The sequence below is a fragment of the Micropterus salmoides genome, unplaced genomic scaffold, assembly GCF_014851395.1.
Source record: "Micropterus salmoides isolate LMB-PRFRI ecotype aquatic unplaced genomic scaffold, ASM1485139v1 Ms_hic_scaffold_19, whole genome shotgun sequence".
Taxonomy (NCBI): domain Eukaryota; kingdom Metazoa; phylum Chordata; class Actinopteri; order Centrarchiformes; family Centrarchidae; genus Micropterus; species Micropterus salmoides.
In genome coordinates this window covers 17,892,536-17,904,954 of record NW_024041039.1, presented here as the reverse complement: position 1 = coordinate 17,904,954, position 12,419 = coordinate 17,892,536, and the positions used below count along the sequence as shown (strand labels likewise).

General features: G+C 38.1%; 1 long non-coding RNA gene across 1 annotated transcript; it reads left to right on the top strand.

Annotated features, from left to right (window-relative positions):
• Positions 1-564: 564 nt before the first annotated feature.
• On the top strand, positions 565-4,797 carry LOC119909898. Its single transcript, XR_005445567.1, has 3 exons — positions 565-678; positions 1,058-1,109; positions 4,766-4,797. It is a non-coding gene; the product is annotated as an uncharacterized LOC119909898 (long non-coding RNA).
• The last annotated feature ends 7,622 nt before the right edge of the window (positions 4,798-12,419 follow it).

Below are 12,419 nucleotides of genomic sequence, written 5' to 3'. Positions count from 1 at the left end.
GAGTCAGGAAAGGCAAACGGGCAGTTGCCCGGGCAACCAGAGCAACCCCCCTGTGCACGTCCCTGAAAGTGGGTACAGCTGGTCTTTGAATTTACACAAAGAAAGTTTGTATATGCAACACAATTCATTTATATTCCCTTTTGAACACGATTGAATCAAGTAGACTTATAGTGTTTTATGTAGATTGTTGCTCTACTAGATTTTCTCGCTTTGATTGAAATCAGCCATTCTCTTTATACATCCATGATACAATTGAGTTTAATCACCATTTTTCATCAGAGGTAATTTAACATTGCCTTAAATGAACTTGTTTTACTGTTCTGTATAGACAATGTAGTGTAGTCTTTACTCTCCCGGCTGGTGTGCAATGTGTATTTATTGTGTGTAACGTTAAGTTATCATTTCAGTTTCCTGATCCACTCTTTTGTTGTTAAACTTAAACACACTGAAAAGCCGTCCATAAATCGTTAAGTTAACAGTTATTTAATTATTTTCAGCTTGCTATTGTTTCCAAAATTGCACTGTATTACAGAAAATACTTAAGTTAAAGTTATATCGGTTGCATCTTGCTCTGACTTTTGTTATATTTGTTTGTTTGTGTTCACCTCACTGATTATACATATTTTATAGGTCTTTCATTTTATTTGCAGAGAATGCATACTCAAAGGCTTTATAGTGGTAAGTGATGTCATTATATTATTTTGTGTGGCTGTTAAGCCCCAAATCTGGATTTTGTGACTTAGAAGTACATTTCCAAAAATAACTGTAGAGCTTCAGTTAAAGATGGAAAGTATCAATTATGTTTTGTCATTTGATTATTGTTAAAAATTTAAACTTCACTTTTTTGCATAATAATTCACTTTACGAACAAGCCTTGAACAATATAAAAACAGTAAAGTCCTTGTATTTAAAGGCCTATGAATCAATTTGTAAGTAATAGCACATTTTCATCGTGTGTTTTGAATTTTGGTAGTGCAGTGGACCTTTTTGATTTTATATGAATTTCAGATTGGAGCTTCAATGATGTGACTAATGACGATCTTGATGTATGTTACAGGGCTAGGTGGTGGGAATGTGGAGTTGTAAGGGTTGCACAGAAACGGTGTCAAGTAGGTCCAATCTTTTGCATCACTACAAGTTAAAGCATCCACATTTTGGACGTAGTTCTCGCTTACCATGTACATACCTGCACTGTCAATGCACATTTAAGACATGGAATGCCCTTATAGTCCACCTAAGAAAAATTCACTCCACAGGGGTCACTTGCAAAGAGGAAGCAATATTAAATTGCCAACTCTGTGCTTGTAGTGATTTAGCATCAGAGAGGGATTATTTTGCTCATATAAATGCACATCTCAAAAGAAATGAGACTGTCATTTGTATGTTTTTAGGTTGCGACTTTAAAACAAACATTTATTTCACATTTAAATCACACAAAAACCGAAAGCACTGCCATCACACTTTGGTTGATTTTAAACCTGGAGTAGTTATACGTACTAGGATATCATCTGTGAATGAATTGGAGGAAAATACTCAGGAGTTCGTCGAACAGTCAAATGTGGCCATTCCTTCAAACAGTCCCTCTCAAACTGAGGACTTGCAGAAGATCATAGAGCAAAGATTTGCAGCTGCTTTGCTGAAGCTGGAGCATTTGGACCATGTGCCCAGCACAGCTGTTGATGTGTTTTTAGGAGAACTCCATCATTTGACTTTTTCTGCACCTGTTCCATTATCTTGTGACATTGTGAGTTAGATCTTTCATCAGAGAAACCTCCCTGTCGATGAACATATAATCAGAGAAACTGTTAATGCAATTTGTTCTGGTAATCCTATTCAAAGGTCAATACAAAAAGGTGGCCCTCTCAGTACCGCATATCAGCGTAAGAAGTATTATAAGGAGAACTTCAGTGTTGTAGAGCCAGTGGAATATATTCTTGATGCTAAAAACAAATGCAGTTTCCAATATGTACCGATATTGAAGTCCTTACAACAGCTGTTATGTAGAAAGGATATCATTGATGCAGTTGTCGAGGGCCATCAAAAACAGGAGAGCACATGTTCTGGAGTGTCATATCAGTTCAAGTCAGCAACAGATGGTTCCCTATTTAGGGAAAATAGTTTCCTCACAGGAGAAAAGCCAAGGATCATCCTAAATTTTTATGTGGATGATTTTGAAACCTGTAACCCGCTTGGCACCTCGCGAAAGAAACACAAGCTTTGAGCTGTTTATTGGGTATTAGCTAACTTGCCTCCGGGATCTCATTCATCATTGTCATCTATCTATTTGTCAGTTTTGTGCAAAACCGATGATGTTAAAACCTATGGTTATGATCAAATCTTTGAACCTCTTCTAAAAGATCTGAAAACTCTGGAGGAGCTGGGTGTTTATGTCCCGTTGTTAGGTGAGTCAGTTAAAGGTACAGTTCTCAGTGTAGTGGCAGACAACCGGGAGCACACAGCGTTGCAGGATTTATGCAGAGTTTTTCGGTGGAATACTATTGCAGATTTTGCACAGGAAAGAGTACTGATATTCAGCTACATTCTGTTGCATCTGGTGTTTTCAGTCTGAGAACAAAGGAGCTTCATCAGGCCCATGTCAAACAAGCCCAAGATACAGGTACAGGTTTTTGTGGAGTGAAAAAGGAATGCGTCTTTACAAAAAATCTGTCTCATTTTAATGTCATCTTTGGCTACCCACCTGATCTTGCCCATGATGTTTTTGAGGGTATAATCCCAGTAGAGCTAGCTCATTGCTTAACAGTGCTTATATCAAGAAAGCTTTTCACGTTAGCAGACCTAAACAATGCCATTCTGAAGTTTCCCTACAAATGGGCTGACAAGACAAACAAACCTCATGTAGTGTCACAAAGTTTTTCCAGCTCAAAATTGGTGGGGGAAATGCTCACGAAACTGGAGCTTGCTCCGCTTCTTACCTTTTTGGTTGGATCCCTTGTACCTGAAGATGAGCCTGCGTGGCTTGTTCTCATGGATCTGAAGGACATTACAGAGCTTATTGTTGCCCCTGTGCATAGTGATGACTCGCTGGCTTTTTTGGAAAGTAAAATCACAGAGCACAGGCAGAGATACAAAGAATTGTTCCCTGACATCAAGCTGCTTCCAAAACACCATTTTTGGAGCACTACCCCCAGATGATTAGGCTGTTTGATCCAATTGTTGGGCAGTGGACAATGCGCTTTGAGGCTAAGCATAGCTTTTTTAAGCAGGTTATCAGACACACAAGCTGCTTAAAATGTGCCACTCTCATTAGCCTCAAAGCATCAGATGATGATTGCATACCATCTGAGCTCTCCGTTTCTGAGTCTGACCTTGAGGTCTCTGCTATATCCACTCTACCAGTAGACTTACTCAAAGAGGAGATAGCCCAAGTCATCAGGAAAAAGTTCTCTGACACACCTCAGGTTCACCTTGCACAGTGTGTGACAACCAAGGGTATAACATATAGGAAGGGAATGATACTGGCCCACAGAGCAGTGGGTGGAATGCCTGAATTCAGTGAAATTGACCAAATCTGCATTTTACATGAGAGTATATTCTGTATTGTCAAAGAGCTATGTGGTTGGTACAGAGAGCATTATAGAGCCTTTGAACTCAGCCAAGCACCCACAAGAACATTCACTCTCGTGGCACTCAGTGAACTCCTTGATACTTATCTGCTTGTTGACTACAAGATTGGAGCAACCCGCATGGTGACTTTGAAAAGGCATATTGAAATCAAAGGTGCGCTAGCAACTGGGGGGGGGCAATTTGCTTTGTCTACTTTATTAAATATGGTTAGAGGATGGTGCAGCACCATCTTCTTACCTTTTGCCTGCCTTTATCACATATTTGTAAAGTAACAAGGTGTGTGTGTGTGTGTGTGTGTGTGTGTGTATATTTATGTAACTGTTCTAACCTACCCTTTTTCATAATTCTATTCCAGGGTGTCTGCAGTTCCTTAGCCTTAAATGTCTGAAATTTTATTGTATAATGATTAAGTCATAAGTCTTTCAAAAGTCTAAAATTTAATTTATTAGGTCATTTCAACATTACCTTTTTCAATTTATTTTGTTCAATGTTACTTAATTTCTTCTGCATCAGAGGTAGCATTTCTAATATTAAGACTCTTAAGCTTACCACTGAAGCTAATCCTGCTTTTATACTGACATGCTGGGAAACTGAGCCAGCTCACATTAGTGACTCACAGAGGGAAAACCCATAAAATCTTTAGACATACCTGTCACCATTTCTTTGTGGAAAAGTCATGATTAGATTGTAGTAGCTGTCTAACCTAAAGGAAACTTTTAGAATTACAGTTCATACAATCATCTAGTTTAACAACCCACCATATTCCTACCTAACACTGACCTCTGATGTGGACCAGATTTACAGTAATAACCTTTATACTGAACTGCAGTGATGTTTTTTCGGGGGAAAAGTGATTCAAAAATCAGTCTTTTTAAAAAAGGTATTTAAATAAAATTTTATTTATATAGTGCCAAATCATAACAACAGTTATCTCATAGCACTCATAAAAGAGCAGGTCTAGACCATACTCTGCGATATAAACCTAAATTAGAGCTGTGACCCAGTATTATTTTGGTTATCTTCCTATTTGTTAATTTTCTCCTATTTGTTTATTTTTATTATAAACTTGCATACCAGCCACACTCAAGCAATTGGAAAAGTATGCTTTTAACACTGAATTTAAGATATAAAATGTATGAATGTCTGATGTCTAATTTGTGTGTCTTTGCAGAATAAACAGCTTTGAAGATGGGGACTCCTGTGATCCTTAAGACGTCTTGACTGATGGCAGCTCTCAGAGGTTGACTCTTTCCCATGGACTCCCTGCATCCATTGATGACCTTATGATTGAAGTCAAGAAACAGTGTGGACTTCAGGGCAATTTTCAACTTCAATTTATGGATTCCTTGTTTGGAAATGAGTTCCTCAACCTTACCTCAATTTCAGAAGTAGAAGACAAAGGTACTCTTAGAGTCATTGATATGTCAATGCCCCCAACTTTGCCGTATAATAATGAGATGGGTTCTCTAGTCCTAATACCCCAAGCATTCAGCCCTTTGTCTTCCTCTGTAAGTGACTCTTCGTCCCTCTCAGCTGAATCTGTGGATACAGATGTACTGTCGTCGAGTGAGTCAAAGAGCTTGCGGTCTTCTTGGCCAGCTGTTTTTCATGTGCCTAAGTTCTCCTATGATGCTGAATTAAAACTTCAGCAGGCAAGTTTAGCCTATATTCGAAACGGCACTGTACTGATTCCAGATCCCAAGTTGAAGTCAGCCATCCTTGATGGTTTAGTACAGGAAATTGTGAAGTATAAAGTTTATGTCATGATAAGGAGATGGAACAGGTAGCTCAGAGTCTTATCAAGAAACATCCATGTTTAACTGAGAAGGGGTCCTGCAGTGGATGTGGCGGATGGAAGACCAGTTTAAAATATAAACTATCTAACTACCGCACACACCTGAGAAAACTGGGTAGCCCAGAGGTAACAGTGAACTCTTTAAAAAACAAACCTGCAGGAAGATGCAGTGCAGCCTTTGGTGTCAAAAAGGCAAAGAGAGCAGAGGTGAATTTTTGCCCGACATACCCAACAGCAGAAACTGAGGAGAGTCTTGAGGCCATGCAGAAAGCTCTACTATTAGATGTAAAGAGGAACAACAGGGAGGTTGTGAAAGTCAAGATGGAAAAGACTTTTGCACACAGAAGACATGAAGTAGTTCGTGATGGACCAATGGTGGAGGATTTCATGGCGAGGTGGCCTGCCCTATTTGACGTCACTGAGGTAAGACTTATTTCATGCTGTGTTTTTCATTTTGCATTTGCTGTTGATAAAAGGACAGTCTTGGTACATTGCTAATATACCTGATTTGTATATTTTTTGTCTGTGCTTTATCTCCCTCCTAGACTGTCGTGGTCTGCTGAATGTGTGATAGTGGCTTTCTCCTGGATGTCTACCGTTTGAACCTGATTCCTTTGTGCTTATTACCCGTTTTCAGATCAACGCTGAATTCAAGAGAATCACCACCGTCCCACTTCAATCCAAGTTCCTGTCTCAGCTGGATCTCCACTCTGACAACCTGATGAGGCTGTTCCAAAACAGAGGAGGACAGCTAGGGAAAAGGCTACAAAGAATCATTGCACAAATGGCAGATGTAAGTGGTACAGGGTTCCCACAGTCATGGGAAAACTTAAAAACATTAGGAATTTGATTGCTTTTTGGAAAACATTAAGACATTTGGAAGAAAGGTAGAATGTTTTAGTTGCCACATAATTTATTGGCATTCAAATTGTACAGAAAGCCTAGTAAGCTGTAAGTGCATTTCTTTTTCATCTTTCTCCTTTGCTATTTGTGCATCTTGTTGTCTCAGTTTTAACCTTTCTTCTATTTACTTTAAGGGTTCTCCGATTGATCGTTCACCAATCGTTATCGGCCGATAATTGCTTTAACTAGTTTGATCAGTGGTCTCTAAAAAGGCAGATCAGAAAAGCCTATCAGATGATGCAGTACCCGCCAGACAAATTTTCAACGGCAGTCTAAGCAGTTTTCAAAGCTAGCTAGCACCAAAGTCCTTTTCAGACAGGAAGCGAGTGATGTGCTCCAGATAATCATTTACAATGAGAGTTGAGCAGCAATCAGACAAGCGGAGCAACAAGCAGGAGGATCATGTGAAACTGTCGCGGTCATGCTCATCTCACACACACATGCCTGCCCACTACCAGAGTTTAATTGTCTTGACCCACAGCGCATCAGAGAGAGTGACTGATCTTTCAGTGTGAGTTTCCTGATGCAAAGAGAGAGAGGGCCCTTTAGCAGCTCAGGCAAAAGGCTTGTACCATAATAGGGACCCTGGTGTTATGTTCTCAGAGAAATATGTACTCTTATGACAGTTTACAGCAGTAGTTGACTTTAAAATAAAGCAGAAGAGCTGCATGAAGACACTAATTAAGTAAGTTTCCTTTCAATGTGATGATGTAGATACTGGACGAGAGTGTATCATTAAGGGAGTCTGTATCTACATGGGTGAAGATCCAGAAAACCTTATGCGGGAACATGTGGAACATGTGTACATGAACTGGTGCTTACTTTTTCTCTTATCTTCTACTCTTCTATTGTCCTTCTCCTTGATCATTTGAGCTGGAATTATTAATTGATTGAGAGAATGTATTTATTATTTTGATGTATTACATTTTTAGTTTTATACCATTATAAAATCAATACAATGTTTCTTGGTTACTGGTCAATCTAACAAAATTGAGACATGACTAAGACTCTAATTGCTTTATTTAATTAAAGATCAAAAATGTCAAATAGCCTACATTTTAAAATTAATCAGGAAACTGTAGGCTACAACAAACAACATAATGAACACATTTAAATAGTTGTACAAGGCCTATTCATAGTTTTCAGTCACATGACATTTGCGGTACCTGGGGGCAAAACAACAAACCAACACAACGAATCACGCCGCAACTCCCCTGTAGAGACGCCGCAAAAGCATTTACATTTATTTGGATCACCTCTCAATTTAAGAAAAAGAAAGATATGAACACAAACTGCAAGTGTCGGGCACTTCCGATCCATGTTACAGCATCTGATCCGCATTTCTATCGTCAAAAAGCGCCAGGTCCCTGCCGCTGCTCGACTGCGGTAATGTTTACGTTTGCCTTGTGGGGAATCCCTCACCTAACACAGCTCAGGCTTTTCTCTTTCTCGATTAATGCATCAGAAAGTACAACTATCATCCAGCATTTTGTGTAAACAGTGTATCACTTGCTTTCCGGTTGGCAAGCAGCAAGAAATAACTTTTTTTGCCCTCCAAGGGAGCGGCTCAACCACTCGCCCTCTGGACTCTCACTCCGGTTCCCCCTGCTCTGCACAGCAGACTAATTTTGTGTATTCTAAAGAAAAAAAATGTTGCCTATAGGGCTGACCCCAAATAGTCAAAGATTTTATGCTTCGATGGGCGGAGCCTGATTCTCACAGTCGAATCTTGTAAAAGTAGGATCATGCCATTTTGGCAATATGGGGGAGCTCAACGTCTCATTTTACACAGAACTGCCGGTTTTCTCCCAATGAGTTAATGTATAGCCGATTATGATATTGAAATTTCAACATAATGCTGTAAATAAAAATGTGAAAAGAAGCTATATCTTTAAAGTGTCTGTGAAATAAATCCAACATTTTAACCCTAATCCAGTTTCATATTTATTTATCATTTTCTCAATTGCGCTTGTTAATGGGTCATATTACTTTTGTCTTTTTGGTACAGGGCATGGATAAGACGCCATCAATGAGGCTATTGAAGACACCATTGTTGGGATTTTTGTTCTTAAAGAACATGCTTCAAGTGATGAACCAGAGGACATTGGAATCGTCCTTGAAGGCATCAAGGTGTTGCAAGATCTGGATACGGTAGCATTAGCTGTTGCTATGCTGTTCGGACTGATTTATGCCTTAAACCTGAGTTACCCTGCTGACCTCCGGTACACCTTCGAGGTAGTCCAAAAGATTTTCATGGAACTGGATGGAAGTAAACTTTCTAACAAAGCACTGGCTCTAAAAAACCGGCTCTTTCAGTAAAAGGGTCAGGATACACTGCCAGCAACATTAGACCACAAGACATTTGAATTGTCGTCAAAGACAACTTTGGTATTGTTATACCATTTGGACTGCTTTTATATTTTCTCTTGATTACTGTTTAAAAATGGGTTGTTAACATTTTCATTTACTGGTCTGAGTCACCTTAAACCTCTGCAATATATTGTATTTGATGCTTTGAATACTCTCACAACTCCGTATACAAGGTTAAGAGATCTATATATTTGTTCCTTAGTTAAAAACAAATGTTTACGAAGTGTTGATGTTTACTTTTTTCATAAAGATATACTGTTAGCACAGTAAAAATGGTGTATGCAGGGTCGGATGTAAACTGTCTAATAAAGCACTGGCTCTAAAAAACAGGCACGTCAGAGACTACACTGCCTGCAACATGAGGACACAAGACATTTCAATTGTTGTCAAAGGCATCTTATACCATTTGCACTGCCTTATCATTTTCTCTTGTTGACTGTTAAAAATGTTAATTCCATTTGCTGCTTGGTGTAAATTAATACTGCTACCTGTTGGCACAGTGAAAATGGAGTATGCAGGTGTGGGAGTAAACTTTCTAAGAAAGGCTCTAAAAAATAGGCCCTTCAGTGCCAGCAACATTTGAACACAAGACATTTGGTTTAGTTAAGGGAAAAGTTTTATTCATGTTTTGTATTTGCTCCTAGGAATGCACAACTTGTAACAGTTGAAATCAGCAAACACAACTGCAGTCCTCTTTTTGGATAAAGTTTGTATTATTCAATATAACGAACGTTTAGTGCAAAACTCTGACTCAGCCTTTTTTGTCAATGCAAATATCTGAGCACACGAACCGATGTCTGCAATACATTTGGATAGAATAAACTTTACCAAATCAAGTAAGATTTACAGACCTATCTCAGATACCTAGGACATAATGAAATTACCTTGAAGGTACATAATTCCTTTGAGTAACATAAGCATTAAGAAATCAAGTTGGAGTTACAATTGATAATCAGGTACCCTGGACATCATGGATTTACATTAACATTACACAATATGATGGCATTATAGTAACTGACAAATAACATGTTGAGTCAACATGATTCTTTTAAACTGTCTAATATGAATTAATTATTTTGGTTTGACAAGCAATAATTCATTGAGGAAAAACAGGAAAATTATGTTAGTTAGCCACATTCTGATCATGTGGGACCGATGTACACATTAAAATCGAGTAAATCCAAAGGATTTTTTTTTTCAGTGTAGCAGCCTACTACCATATCAGCAATAACGCAGGGTAATGCACAGCAGTGGGGCAGGTAGATTTTGTTCAAATGTGACTTCGTTCACATCATCTCGTAATACAATCGCAAAATCTTTATTCTGCAAATGTCAGCGAACAGATATGTGGGAGAGGTTTTTAATGCACAGGAAGTTTTAAACATGAGCAGAAAAGCTGCTTAAACATAGGAGCTATTAAAGGTGCAGGGTTTTATAACCGAATTAAAATGAATTCATCATTGAGATGAAAAGGTGCAACGTGCACATTTAAAGACTTTAGGTTATTTCAGTCATGCCTGCATGTGTGTTGATCAGCAGGAATGAAATTAAAACAGGAGAAACATTTGACAGCAATACAGAATGCCTGAGACCTTACAGCACTATATATATATTTTGAATTGTCATCTGAATTTTGTGTTTCCCTTTATATAAGGAAGACATTTCCCCAATTGGTGCAGAAAAATTCACCAGAATGCAGGAAGTATTTAATGTTTAAAATCTTCAACTATTTCGTCAATACATCCCCCCCCTAAAATACTAAGCCTATTAAAATATATTGTCTTGTTGTCATGGCCCCACTAGTGTGCACTGTCAAGTCTCATGGGCTGAGAGTTGTCAAACCCTTAAAAAGCAAGAATGGTGCATTTGTGAGGGATGTCTGACCGATTTTGGTGGGCCGCCTGGGCCAAAATTGCCAGGGCTAATTTTTTTGTCCTAGTCCAGCCCTGGTTTGACTGTATGTGTATTCAGAGCCAGTGAGCAAGGGACTTTCAAAATAATAAAATAAAAACTGCATTAAAGTGCGATAATATAATCGCCAATAACGCGTTAACATGCCCAGCCCTAGTTGAAATGTAAATATCCAAAGGGTATTAAGGAGGATAGCAAAATGTTAACATCTAACGTTGAAAAGACAGCTTTATAAAATCAGTTAACATTAGCTAACTAAGTTGGCTAGTGTAGTTTAAAAAGTTAAAACAAAACTGATATTTCTTACCAAAGGTATTTCAGTGTCCTCTGTCTTCTAAAAATGTAACCTGCTGGGTTTTAGGCCAGACGATTCCATCAGATGATTGAAATCGCGTTGATGTTTTGTTTCAGACATCTCTTCACATTTCAAGCAACTATTCCAATTGTTGTGACAGAGGTAACCCCTTCAAAAGATCCTCCAGTAAAGTTACATTAGGCCAGTTAATATTAGCTAAAGTTAGCTGTGCCTCTCAGAATAGTGGACCAGCGCACACTCTACTTGTTCTTCCATTTCATACTGTTTGAATTGCGTGAATTTTTAACTACCGTTTTAAAAATAACCTTGGTTTGTTATAAAGGAATTTAATTAAATTGAAAATTCTAATGCAACCGAATATAATATTTATTGTGTAAAATCCTAATGGTGGTTGGGGAAAAGACGACAATGAAGATGACATTTTCTTCAAAGTCAATTTCTTAACAGCAAAACACTGTAGTAAAGAGGGGCATTGCAATAAAAGACTTTTGAAGAATTTTGAGGCTTACTATTGAGCAATTTCAACATTAACTTGCAAACAATAAAACTATTAAAAACATACATGTAGTAAGAAACACAAGAAAGTTGGATGAACACATTTAGATTGTAGATACTGCACTTTGCAATACTGTTTTAGTTGGTTAAGGTCATCCAAAGCAGAGTGCAGTATCTGCTTTGAGGGTCAAAGGTCACATCATTGGTCCTGTTTTTTATCTATAAAAAAAAAACAAGTCTTCCTAAGGGTATTACATGAATGCATTATCACTGATCTAACCACAACATGTTTGACTGGCTAGTCTCAAAACTTTAAAAGGCATGTTTCAGTTTCAGTGTTTGCATAGTTACTGCACTTAACCTTTGTAGGGCAGCATAGGTTAATATATTCTCATACATTTGACCCACCAAGTTAACAATTTAGTTAGTTTCAAAAAGGCAGAAGAGCAGATATAACATGACAATAGTAATATTAACATTTAAAGAAGGATCATTGTAGGAGCCAATTTGATAGTTTATATTTATTTTTTTTGCAAATTTGTATGTTTAGATATTTAGGTGATTTGCTAATGCTCTGTCTTTACAGGTCCAGAAGGCATAACAGAGTGTGCTGCAGCCTAGTGGCACAGCTGAGCATACAGTTTTTAGGCTGTGTGTGGATTGTATCGTTACCTTTTAATACCTCAGTTAGCGTTTAGTTCATGCAGTCATTTTCTTTCAGCCTCTGTAAGCAAGAAGTAAATGAACACTCACATGTTGGAACGCACCATCTGGACATTGGATTTTTTTTTGGTCATGTATTTCTACAAGCAAGCACAGTCCAAGAGTGATTCACACAAAAAGGAAAAACAAAGTAGTCACTACAATCAAAGTCTGTGACTTAACTCTGTGATTGACAGTCACAAAGTGATGTTTGTGTGTTACTGTCCTTCATAAATTACATAATGGTTCAGCTGTAAAAACACATGCAGGCCCAGATTTGTTAATAAGTGTAGTTCTTAATGCAGTAATACAGGTTTATGTGAAAGAAGACATTTACAAGAA